Here is a 13085-nt window from a genome sequence, read left to right on the forward strand (position 1 = left end):
CGTTTGTGGTAAACCTGCCGCCTAAGTCGGGGAATGCCTCGCGCGTTTCTAAAATCTTATCGGTCGGCTCGTTGACAAAGCAAATTGAGAGTTTAACGATTACCCGGCGGCGCAGTGTGAATTGCATTTAGGAAAAATGACATTTCAGGCAGGTTTCGCGATACGCGTTTGTAACGAGTGTGGACGATAAAAATTTCGCGCTGCATCGACAATGGTAATTTCTGGAAACCATGAATAATGCATGGAACTCCGCGACTCGTCGACTTGAATATTATGGCTGTTCGAGAGGAATCGAAAAACTTCAAACGATTCATATTTGTGCATCCTTGCTGTTAGGGATATTAATAATTAAAAATTAATTAATTCCTGGGATCTATGTATTAATGAGACTCGATATGACAGGATAACAATTTGTTATTTTGGAAAGAAGGAGGAAATTTATTCAAATTAAAATTGTTATGGTTGTTCGAAAGGAATCTAAAAACTTCAAATGATTCAATGTTTGTGCATACTTGTCGTTAGGGATATTAATCAGACTCGACACGACAGGATAACAATTTATTATTTTGAAAGGAGGAGGTAATTTATTAGAATTTAAATTGTTATGGCTGTTTGAGAGGAATCGAAATGCTTCAAACGATTCATGTTTGTGCATACATGCCATTAATAATTCGAAATTAATTAATTCCTGGGATCTATGAATTAATCAGACTCGACACGACAGGATAACAATTTGTTATTTGGAAAGGGGGTGGTATTTTATTAAAATCCGAATTTTTAACTCGTTTTTTCATGGATCGACCTCGACTTTGTATGTTGGTGAAAATTTGTGTTATCTATGATATTTAGGGAGGATTGATTGGCAGCCAGGCTGGGACACTTGAAAGGATAACGCTGAGGAGGGATGGGATCACGACGGAAGAAAAAAAAGTGTGAAAAGAGAGAAGATTTTATAGTAGCTCGCTACTGACGAAATCTGTGTGGCGAATCATCGTCAGTCTTAATGTCATCCAGCATGCTCTTTTACGGGTTTATTTATTTTATTTGTCGAATTATTCCCTTTTCTTTTGTGCGACTTGTGAGTTAGTAGGAGTTTTGTAAGATATTTAGTAAGATATTTAAAAATTTTAAAGTTTTGCTATTGTTAAATTTATATTGTGTTGGATTATAGGTTTAATAATTATATGCTAACATTTTACATACAACTGCAATTTATTTTAAACTTGAAAACTAAAAATAATAGACAGATATCAGTGTGCATCGTAAGATATTTTTAAATTTAAAAGTTTTGCTATTGTCAAATTTACTATATATTGTGTTAGATTACAGATTTAGTAATTATATGATAACATTTGACACACAACTGCAATCCATTTTAAACTTGAAAATATAAACATAATTGCCAGATAAGTGACCATTATATGATGTTTTTAGATTTACAAGTTTTGCTATTGTCAAATTTATATTGTGTTAGATTATAGATTTAATAATTATATGCTAACATTTGATAATAATATTTGACACACAACTGCATAATACGCAATCTATTTTAATCTCGATGATTGCCTCAAATTCAGCTATTTCCGTCCGTTTAATTAAAATTCATCCAATTTAAAGCGCGCCTTTGATGAAATTTTACTGTCGCATAATTATTCATCCTCTCCTCCTTGTTCCTTATTTCTCCGCGAGACATGTCGACGTGTAAATTAAATTTTATTGACTACCAACACTGCTCCCAGCGGTGATACATTAGTGAAAGTTGATCAAACCACACTCCGGTCGTGTATTTTGAAACAACAGTATTAGAGACCCGCTTCGAACAATAAATTAGGGCATCTTCGTTACTGCGCCCGAAAAACTCTTGAGAAACGTGCTTTGCTTTTACATTTTTAGAACACCGAGTGTGCGTCTGTAAGAAGGCGAAAGAAAGACAGAGAAAGAAGGCGTTCTCAGAAGTAACGCGAGGTGTACTAGAGAATCAAGTTAGATTTGGAGTTTCAGAATAAAATAATGTTTTCCAACATGTTTTCCACGTGCAAGAAGAAGGCGTTCGTGCAAGAAGAAGGCCAGAAGTAACGCGAGGTACTAGACAATCAAGTTAGACTCGGAGTTCTGGAATAACATAATGTTTTCCAACGAACCTAAACCTAATGCTTTCCAATTTGTATCGTTTTAAAAAAGAGTGACGCATAATGGCAACGCGGGACAAATTATGGCGAAGACAGTGTTGGAATATGGTATACTAGGTTGTCCCATAAGTTCCCGGATACTTGATCTTTGAATTCATTAAAATTCTTTGTGATATTTGATCCAAATCGGAATTGAACAATTGGCAGAAAAATGGATGAAAATGTTCAGAAGCGATGGCATTTATTTTGAAGAATAATTATTGTTCGATTATAATGTTATTATAAAATGATTTATTAGTAACAAGTGTCCGGGAACTTCTGGGACAACCGAGTAAGTGCAACTTTTAATTATTTTCCTCCATTTCTTTCCATTCTGCAATCGGATGCTTCGATATGGAGTCTAGTAGCGCCAAAAATGCGTTAACAGGAAAATTTTGTTTAGTAGGAAATAAAAACAGAAATTAATAAAAATAAATAGTGTACATTGTTTATTTGGATCTAAACTTTACAAAAAATTTTATGTCACTTTATTTTTCCAAAAATTACTATATATAAAAAATCACGTGATCCACAACACTTTTTTTCTTTTAGCGCATTTTTGGCGCTGCTATCGCATGACCAATTTTCAATTCAGTATGTCTCTGGAATTAGGCTGTTGCGCAACTAACCAAAACGAGTAAATTTGACTCGAAAAGTTCTTTTCTTTCATTTAATAAAACTGACATTGCTTGGAAACTGCGTTACTAATATTTAATCTCGAGTTTAGAGGTTACGTTCGCGTCGCGGTTATTAAGTTAAGTTATTATATTAAGAACGCGGAGACTTCGATGCTCGCTCGCTGAACTCTACTGGGTCGATTAAATCGTAACTCTCCGTTATATACAAAATCACCCCTCGAAATTTTCTGTAATCGTGAAACGAATGCTTTCCAGCACATATGAAGCTGCTGAAATAAATTCTATTAAAATAAGTTATAGAGAAATCACGGACACACAGAGATGAAATTTCACGCAAGCTTTATAGCAGAGGACATTTTGCGAAGATAGTGATAATTCCAAATTTAATTATTTGATTAGATTTAATTGGAGTAATTGAATTTCAAGTTCAATTACCTTGGAGAATCTAGAAAAGATTCCACCCAGGATGGATGATGGTAAATAATAACTCTAAATTCAATTATTTGATCTAATTGGAGTAATTGAATTTCAAGTTCAATTACCTTGGACAATTTAGGAAGAATTCCACTTAGGATGGATGAAGGTAATAATAATTCCAATTTTAATTATTTAATCTAATTACAGTAATTGAATTTTAAGTTTAATTACCTTGGACAATTTAGGAAGAATTCCACTTAGGATGGATGAAGGTAATAATAATTCCAAATTCAATTATTTTATTTCATCGGAGTAATTGAATTTGAAGTTCAAGTACCTTGGACAACCTTACTCCTCTCAAGTTTCTGAAATCATGAAACGAACGCTTTCGACCAAATCTGAAGCTGCTGAAATAAATTCCATTCGAATTGCACGGGTACACCAAACGTTATAGAGAGATCACGGACACACAGACACGAAATTTTACGCGAGCTTTATGGCAGTGGACATTTTGCTCCCATTTGAAAAAAGGAACCGGCACACCGAGGCCCCGATTGAGACGCGTTTCGCTTTATAATCCACGCTTCCGAGAAGCGCGTACTCATGTAAAACGATGGATAACCCTTGACGGTAGGACGACGGGCATAAAAAATCCTGAATTTAGAGCAGGTAGATAAGACGGAGAAGAGGCGTACAAGAGTAAAAAAAAGAAAGAAAAAGAAAAACGGGACATAAATAGAGTAAGAGGACGAGAGTGAAGCCAGAAAAGATACCGTAACGTGGAGGGGGAGAGGACGAGGGATCTTAGGTAGCGCGTTGCCGTAAAAGAGCGACGAAAAAGAAGTCACGAATAAGAATGTTTGATTAGCAGCTCGGTAACCGTATATCGGGTATCATAATATATATATATATATCTGCCTACCAACGTCGCGCATTCGTCACAGGAACCTCAGCTACGTTATACTAGACAAACAAGGAGTAATAAATCGTCAATCGTCAACGCAATATCAAGACTCAATTCCCTGAAAGAAGGACAAACATTCAGGGATCAAAAAATCAGGGAGAAGAGTTAAAAAGAATTGTATCTTGTTTAGAAGGGACAAAAATTTCCACAGAAATAGAAGGAAGAGTTAGAGTTAAGAAGAGACACTATAAGTTGCTAAAACGTTCTAATATACGTTTAATGCTGAATAGCGTTTATGATTATTTGATAGATGTTAGAATTAGGTATTTTAATCATAAGGCATTGCGTATTTGTTTTAATTATATTATGAGTCGTGTTTGTATATAAATGATGGACATGTAACTCGCAGTGGTCGGTACTAGCTTGCAAGCTGATGCAAGAATAAAGAAAGAAAGAAAGAAAGAAAGAAATGTAGTTAAAAGAGTCGAATGAGACGCGGTAATGTAATAACCACATGTTTAGCATGTTTATACGAAAAATTGGTATTTGATTAGTAAGAGTCTTATTGAAGTAAAAGTTTTGGAAGATTCTAAGGGTCTACAATAGAAATTTCATTGAGAATATCAAAGATGGCCATCTTTTTAAGAAGTGGTGAGGGCCATGTGCCTCTTAGACAGGGAATTGTCGTTGCTAGTAACAAATAACCGGAAATAGATAGAAATAAATATTGATAGGTTTAATGATTTTAATGTAAAATATTTAATATTCTCTTTAATATTCTCTTTTATCCATGTTATTACAGAAAATTTAGTTTCGATGAAAACGAGGTTATATCATTTTTGTAACTATAATAAATACAATTGTACAACTTTTTGTGCCATTTTTAATTTTATATTTTTATATGTTTTTGCACAAATTCTAAGATTATATTTTTTCATATGTATATGTGACATATATTGTTACCTACTCAATAAATCATCACAAAATACTTACATACCTTTATATTATATTTTTTGGGTTATGAAAAAACTCACAATCATAAATGGGGTCAATGAAAAAAGTTTAAGAAGCCCTGTGTCAGAGCATCTCAAAGATCATCTATATGTGACGTTAGGTCCTGGCCATGACACTTACAGAAACGAGTAGACGAAAATTGCTATTTTATTAATAAATCTCTTACTCCAAAATTCCAAGAGCCTAAAATAAAATTTTATTGAGAATATCAAAAATGGCTACCTTTAACGAAGGTGTGAAGGCCATGCGCCTCTTAGACAGAGAATTCTGGCTGCTAGTAACAAATTACTCCATCATTCCATATAATAAAATTTCATTGAGAATATCAAAGATAGCCATTTCTTTACGAATTGGAAGAGACCATGCGCCTCTTAGACAGGGAATATTCGCTGCTAGTAACAAATAACCGGAAGTGGATACAAATAACTATCAGTAGTTTTTATGTTAAAGGTAACAAATAAAATAAAATTTCATTAACAATAAAACTTCATTAACAATATCAACTATATTCCCTACCACTTCGTTAAATTGAACCATGCGCCTCTTAAACACGGAATTCCCACTTCTACCACCAAACAATCATCCTACCCTAAAAGAAGACCCCACACAAACTCACCAATACTTTATTTATCCCCAAATCGAGTACACCTATCCTCCCAACGTCAAAAGACCCCGTAAACCCTCATACTGCATCTAGAGATCTAGGAGGATTGCTTACCCAGCGTCCCTCGAACCGAAGACAGAGCCGAACGCATTCTTCGAAAGTCAAAAAATCAGGGAGAAGAGTTAAAAGTGTCGGATAAGACGCGCCAAGGCAAGGCGGAAACGCGGGGCAGAGCAGAGGAATAAGGAGGGATGAAAGAAGGGAAGGGAAGAGTGAGGAGGGAGGGAGAGAGCAGAAAACAAGGAGATACGTTAGGAGCGGTGGTTGCAGCGGCGCAGAAGGACGAGGAAAAGAAAACGGCGCCGTGGACTGTGTCGAGGATGTCTGGTTGGCAGTTCAGAGGCGCCGACCCGGTGTCCCACGGCGTTCGTTTGGTATTTCATTAACACCTCCGCTAATTATTTCCCTTTTTTTGTGTGACCCGGGCCGGTTTCGTAGCTGGATCGGGAATGCACCTTACAAGTTGCGAGTCCGGGGTCCGGGTACCTCGAGCCACGGCTAAGGATGCCCCGTGTACGCCATGGATGTAAAATGCGTCCGTTGAATATCATTTATAAACGCGCGTGTGTCTACCTTCTAGCAGCGGGTAATCCCGGACCCCTCATTTTCGAGTTTAATAGTCGGAGACGTTCTGCCATGGGTCATTGTTCAAAATTCTCGCGAGAGTTCCGAAGACCCTCTTAGACGGGATAGACCCGTCTGGAACTCCAAATCTAACTTGATTCTCTAGTACACCTCGCGTTACTTCTGAGAACGGCTTCTTTCTCTGTCTTTCTTAGACCCTCTTAGATGTGCCTTTGTTACTTTTTGGTTTAAGCGTCAACGTTCTTGAATGAAGACGCGTTTCATGGAAAGTACTTTTGGTATTATCTTGTAATTTTGTTCGTGTGTCAATGATAAGTTTATCTATGTGCACTCAAAGTTTTAGAGAACATGAAGGTTGAGCGGAGATATTTATCTTGGATGTGTTCAACGACGACGACTTTAAGAGAAGCTTTGACTATTGTGGAATTAAGTAGAACGAGTGAATTGGGATGGAAAAATTCTTTTCCATTTTGCGATAGGATGGTTATGTATGAAGATATGATGGGTTTAAGATTTTGGGTGTGTAGATACAGCGATCAGCTGATGAATGTACAAGTGGTGCTGCTGTCGCTTGGCAATTTTCAATTGAGTATATTTCTGGAATTAAATTGTTGTGCAATTAACCAAAGCGAGTAAATTCGACTTGAAATATTCTTTTCCATTTTGCAATCTAATACTTTTATATAGAAATACGAGGAATTTAAGCTCTCGAGTGTATAGACACAGCGATCAGCTGATCGATGTACAAATGGCGCTGCTGTCTCAAGACCAATTTTCAATTAAGTATATCTTTAATCAAGCTTCGTATTGCAAAATTTGAATTTCTCAATTTCGAGTTCAGATTTGGGATCAAGGACTTCAAATAGTCTTGCGTGCCAAGTTTCATGGAAACCGTTCGAAAGGAACGGTTTTGTTTACTTTTCTACTGTCTCTTTTTCATTTTATACCGCCATATTGGAGCCGCCATGTTGAATTTCTAAAGCTCGAATTTAGGTTTGGAATCAAGGACTTCAAATACTCTTGTATGCCACGTTTCATGGAAGCCGTTCGAAAGGAACGGTTTTGTTTAGTTTTCTACTGACTCTTTTTCATTTTGTTCCGCCATATTGGATCCACCATGTTAAATTTCTAAATTTCGAGTTCAGGTTTGGAATCAAGGACTTCAAATACTCTTGTATGCCACGTTTCATGGAAACCGTTCGAAAGGAACGGTTTTGTTTAGTTTTCTACTGTCTCTTTTTCATTTTGTTCCACCATATTGGATCCACCATGTTAAATTTCTAAATTTCGAATTCAGGTTTGGAATCAAGGACTTCAAATACTCTTGTGTACCAAGTTTCTTGGGAACCTTTCGAAAGGAACGGTTTTGTTTAGTTTTCTACTGGCTCTTTTTAATTTTATTCCGCCATATTGGAGCCATCATGTTGAATTTCTAAATTTCGAGTTCAGATTTGGAATCAAGGACTTCAAATACTCTTGTTTGCCAAGTTTCATGGAAACCGTTCCTTTTATATAGAAATGCAAGGAATTTAAGCTCTTGAATGTATAGACGCAGCGATCAGCTGATCAATCCACAAATGGCGCTGCTGTCGCAAGACCAATTTTCAATTGAGTATATCTCTTTAATCAAGCTTCGTATTACAAAATGCTAAAGTACATTTCCATTTCTTTTCACCTAAAGAATCACTTCTCGGGATTTATATGAATCCTTCGAAGTGGACAGCAGGAATGATTTAAACTACCGTTCGAGGGAGGTTGTGTACCTGTCAGTAATATTTACGCAGCAGTCAACGCACAAAGAGGGGTATGGTAATAAGATGCAGCTTAAAATGCACGCAAGTACAAATGTCTTGAGATGGAACAGGTGTACCGATGATATCTCCTGATGGGAGTTAATTGAAGCGACGTGAAATGATAATGGTAAAGTTGCTACATAATTCGTCTTGCTACTTGCCCCGCACTTTTCAATCGTCCATTTCACGATTCGTTATAGCGATTAACTTGTGTTGCATGCTACATCGCGAATTACTTTATCGCGTCTTACAATCCGCCAGTGCAATCGTAATTAGAAATGGTATAATAAAGGATTTATTACTCCTTCCTTATATTATTCCTTGTTATTCTCTTATTACCACTTTAAAATATTTCCAACCTTTCGAGAACACTTGCAATTGATTCGTTTTTCATATTCGGCTGTATGTATGTTACCACTGCACAATGCTCTTTTAAACAAAAGTTAAAACAGTAAATGTCTGCTGTCAAAATTATTCAAATAATAAATAGATTGATATTTTTTTAAATTTAATTTGGAAAATCAGACTTCTAAGGGTTAATTAGAAACATTATAATAAACGATTTATTACAATAGAATATGGTTTGTTTTTAATATTTAGCCGTGCATATGTTACCACTGCACACTGTTCTTTTGAACAAAAGTTAAAAATGTGAACTTTTAAATTTAGCTCACACTTGATTTAAATTTAGTATTTGTAATATTTATTATCAATATTTACTAGCTGTTGCTAGTTCCTTGTAAGACCATCGGAAAATGAAATTTCAATTCTAGATAATGGCATCAAAGCCTTTGACGTACAAATATTTAGAATAACTGGCGACCAATAAAGAACGATGTGCATTGAAATTGTCTCTCTGCTGTAAAATATTGAAAGGACAAATTTGAAGGTACAATCACAAATTGTAAAAGTAGTATAAAATTAAATTTCCACGGTCTTATGTCGAGGGAGGTTCGACATAAGCATACCGAAATCAGAAAATTCGCATTGCAAAGAATTAAGAAAACGGACGTTTTCCAGTTTTGGGGTGACAGGACTTTTCATTAAGGAACCAGAGAAATTTATTTCGAAGGTGAGGCACCAAGGAAAATAAATCTGTATAGGATTCGTGAATTTGCTAAGATTAAAAAATTAAATACTAAAACAAATGTTAGATTCTATAATTTGTAGAGGAGATACGTTCAAATATCATTAAAGACTGCAATATATCCGGGGCGGACAGTGGAGCAGTGTGTAGTGTAGTGTAGTAGACTACCACGCTTGAGAATCGGGTTCGAATCCCCGCGAGTCCAACTCGGTTTTTCTTGATTGGGTTAGGGTTGGCTAACAAAAATATGAAGTTTGAAAAAAAACCCTAGGTCGCAAAAATAACGAATAAGATAAGTGCAATAGCAAATAAAGGTGTTTGAGTTCGAAGTCAGATGACAAAATCGTTGTAATTGTTCTTCTATCCGACTACACAATATATCCAAATTCCGTCAAAATCTGAGATGTCAAAAATTATCCGATTTCGCGTGCAATGACTCATTTGTTTCGTGACAAAATTTGAACCTCAACCGATTGCACCCGGGCGCAACTAATCAGTTTCAAACCACTCTGAAACTACATAGTTTCATGCGACTGTAGATCTAGGTAAAACAAAGATAGTGGAGTGTGTAGGTAAAACAAAGAGCGCGAACGCTTTGCAACACTAATTTCAAATCGATTGCGACCGTGTGCGATCGTCCTAAGAGTGTTTGAGTTCGAAATCAGATGACAAAATCGTTGTTATTATCCTTCCATCCAACTACAACATATCCAAATTCCGTCAAAATCTGAGATATCAGAAATTATCCGATTTCGTGTGTAATGACTCAGTTGTTTCGTCACAAAATTTGAACCTCGTAGAAATTTCCACACGAGATTATCCTCTCTATTGTCCTCCATATTTCTTTCCTTCGCAAGCCAAGAAGATCGCCAGCCAAACCGAGTTCAACGTGCCGATTTAAACCGATTTAAACCGTCTCCGATTTAAACCATCCCCGATCCCCGTCACGTGCGTTACCACGAGGCACCAGGACGCGGCTCCGGAGAAGTTTTCCCGGAATAATAAGGGCAAGGACTGATAACGCATCCGAACGAAAGCTGGCGTCGCGACGGAGCAACGAGCTCCTGCACGCAAACCGGGCGCCTCCCGTATCCGTGGAGGCCGATACAGCACCGTGGCCGGCACTAAATTTAGGATGTATGCTTAAATGAACGAAAGGTCGTCCTTAGATATCCCCGGCCGAAATTTATGTAGGTGTTGCCCGTGGCTTTTATCAGTCCGGCTGGCATTCCTTTGCGTCCACCCGGCGCCCCGGTGTCGCCCGAGCAGGTTCTAATTCGTGTGACCGCGGCTCGGTTCCTCGAATCGAATGTCTCCCACCCTGCTCGATCGCGGAAAGGTTGTATTTATACATTGACGCGCGACCTGGACGAAATGATCACCCGTTACGTCGATTTGAAACAGGGCTGAGATCGGTGAAAATGGCGGGAGACTCTGAACTGGACTCCGGGGATGGTGGACTGTGCATTTGAAGCACTCGTGGCCTTTCTGGACACTTTTTGACATCTCAGATTTTGATGGAATTTGGATATGTTGTAGTCGGATAGAAGAACAATAACAGCGATTTTGTCATCTGACTTCGAACTCAAACACTCTTAGGTCGATCGCACACGGTCGCAATCGATTTGAAATTAGTGTTGCAAACCGTTTGCGCTCTTTATTTTACCTACAACACGAGTGCTGAGAGTGTTTAGATAATTCGTGCATATTTGTGTGAGAGGGAATTTTAACACCAATGTTGTCGATATTTTATTTATTACGTGTTTCTGCTGGGATTGGTCGACATGAGTGGTCTTTAGAGACAGATTTTTTAATATTGGAAATATTACATATTGGAAATATATGTCTATAAATTTATAAATTTATCCAATCTTAATATTTAATATTGGAAAATAATTTATATGGTAGTGAATTCAATATTAGATGAAATAATTGTATACAATTTGTATATTGTGCATGAGATATGTATAAATTTTTAAAATGGTCATTTGGTATGAGTGTGGTAGGTTTGGTCTGTTAAAGTTAATTTGTTATGTTGATGTGAGATATATTTTGATATCTTAGGAAGATTGTCCAGGAATGTAATGGTACTCGAGTAAGTTGGTGCATGAGGAAAATAGTAAAATGCTTGATGCTCATGTAAAATGGCACCTGAGTAAAAGGGAAGGATCGACACAGACTTCATTGCCACTAGGTTTGATAGATATCAATATTGACCGCAATATAGATTGTCTGCGTTTAATTATGAAGAGAGTTTAATTTAGAAATTTATAAACTATACATGAGAATATTTGTGGTGGTCATTTCTACGGGACCTGAGTAAAATGGTACTCAAGACAAATTGGAAATATGTTTGCCAGGAGTGTCGGACTATGTTATGCTATTATCAACAGTAGAAGTGGTTTTTCTCGAAGGAAGCAATCGAAAAATGGCATCTAACTCATATAAAATGGCACTATAAAATCACCATTATTAACAATAAGAATGTTTGCTTTGAAAGAAGCCCAATCGAAAAATGGTACCTATCTCAAATAAAATGGCTCCTGAGTAAAATGGTACTCGAAACAAATTGCAAATCCCTTTTCCAGCAGCCCCAGACTACATTAAACCACCATTATCAACACCAGGAATGTTTTCTTCAAAAGAAGTCCTGTCAAAAAATATCCTCTACCTCGTATAAAATAATACCCTTGTAAAATAATTCTCCAAACAAAGTGAAAATCTCTTTTCCAACATCTCCAGACTATATTACACCATTATAATTACAAACGCTTTCTTCAAAGACCAATTGAATGGTACTCATCTCTCAACAAAAAGAACCACGAAGCAATCACAGCAAACCCAATCGTATACGTGTTTCACTTTTTCCCAGATAAAATTCTCTATTTAAGAAAGGAGGTTGCTCGCGAGGCGACTGTGTAGGAACACCGATCGAAAAAACTGGCGCTTTCTTGTCCACCTGGTTAACACGTCGGCTGCATAGTTATGCACTGTTGAATCCTCGACGTGGAGTGAAGCAGAGGGGATAAATCGCAGTCGGAACACGTAACGATTAGGATCGGTTCGAGCGGAAAGATTCGCGCTGGTCCACCCACGTCGCGCTTATAAATATTGAAAGGAAAATTTGTACTCGCGTCCCTACTTTGTTCGAAGTCAATACGATGGAATTCCCTAGCCTTTGAAGTCTATTCCATTCCACTTTCGAGAACGTTTGATCGCGAATAACTTATTCTATATAAAATATTATTTATTTGTAATATTTCGTCGAGGCGCTTAATTTTTACTAAATTAAGATTATTAGATTTTCCGGAGATTCTCGTTCACGCCGACTATAATATTTTAATTACAATTTGCACATAGTCCACGGCGCATAAAATGAAGAGGTTAAAGTGGTTTTAATGTTACGCTCGCGGAGGTTAAAACACTTTTGCAATAACGAAATTATGGCTTTTGAAAAGTAGCTTTAGACTGCGATTCGAGGGTAATGAAATCCAAGCAAGAATGTAACAAAATGTTAACGAATACTATGAAACGTTTTACTATCGAACGTTAACTTTCAAGCGTATATTGAAAATAGAATGTAACATTGCTGATATCGCTTTATAATTTAGCTAATTCATTAATTTAGCTAGTTTCATGTGAGCAGAGAATTCGTTCAAAATTGAAATGCAAATACCATCGAACGGATTGGTATTTCGTTTATTAAAATTGATTGTTTAACGTCTTTATTGCGCAAAGCATGCGATATGTGAGAGGAAGGAATTTGCTAATGCTCACGTAAGATTATTATTTAATAGGAAATAATCTACCAGAAG

The 13085-nt window shown here is 36.7% G+C and overlaps 1 protein-coding gene across 2 annotated transcripts in view; it reads right to left on the reverse strand.

The window, feature by feature from the left end:
* The window catches only part of LOC128878174 (insulin gene enhancer protein ISL-1), a 67174-nt gene that overhangs the window by 34390 nt on the left and 19699 nt on the right, over nt 1-13085 (reverse strand). The gene's annotated exons all lie outside the window — the stretch shown is intronic.

This window comes from Hylaeus volcanicus, chromosome 6, assembly GCF_026283585.1.
Source record: "Hylaeus volcanicus isolate JK05 chromosome 6, UHH_iyHylVolc1.0_haploid, whole genome shotgun sequence".
In the NCBI taxonomy this organism is placed as follows: Eukaryota; Metazoa; Arthropoda; class Insecta; order Hymenoptera; family Colletidae; genus Hylaeus; species Hylaeus volcanicus.